The sequence below is a fragment of the Lupinus angustifolius genome, chromosome LG04, assembly GCF_001865875.1.
Source record: "Lupinus angustifolius cultivar Tanjil chromosome LG04, LupAngTanjil_v1.0, whole genome shotgun sequence".
NCBI classification, from domain to species: domain Eukaryota; kingdom Viridiplantae; phylum Streptophyta; class Magnoliopsida; order Fabales; family Fabaceae; genus Lupinus; species Lupinus angustifolius.
Window position 1 is genome coordinate 19,527,046 of NC_032012.1, and position 840 is coordinate 19,527,885.

The window sequence follows — 840 nt, forward strand, 5'->3', positions numbered from 1 at the left end:
CCATCACCGAATAATCCTGGACGGTCACATGACCAAGCCTCTTACGGTCGGTCGATCGTTGTTCAGTGATATCATGTATCCTTACTAGGGTACCCCCCTTAGTTCACGACCTCAAGTCGGATACTTGCCCAACAAGACATAAACACAAACAATGTTTTCATACCTTTGTGGAGTCAGGCTTCAAATCTAAGCCATGATCTCATCCCACAACCTTTATATCACAACACACCCTACCCGGGTTCATCACATTGTTCACAATATCATTTTATTCCAATCATCCTACACCGTCCCTCGCCCAAGCGGGGACTAGTCGCTCAAGCGACAATTCATCTTTAAATCTCAAATAAACTGAAGCTTTCCTCGCCCATGCGAAGGTATTATAACCCAAGCGAGACCTCCCTCGCCCAAGCGAGAGGATTCTAGAAACTCAATAAAATCCTGAGTTTTTTTTTCTTTCTTTTTTTTCTTTTTCTTTCGCCCAATCGGGCTTTTGCTCGCCCGGGCGAGAAATCTCTCGCCCAAGCGAGAGAATTCCCAACTTTCATCGAAATCCTTGGCCTTTTTCGCCTAAGCGGGACCCTTGCTCGCCCAAGCGAGGATTTGTCGCCCGGGCGAGGAGTTCCATAACCCAAAACTTCCCCTCGCCCAAGCGAAACTGTGCTCGCCCAGACGAGAGTTTCTCACCCAAGCGACAGGGACTTTGACAGAATGCCAACTTTTGCCCTTTTCGACAACCGAAACACATTTATACATGGTTTTTCAAACACCTGCACCCAGAAAAGTTCCCAACAACATTCATATACAATATTCAACACATTTCATCAACAATCATATATATTC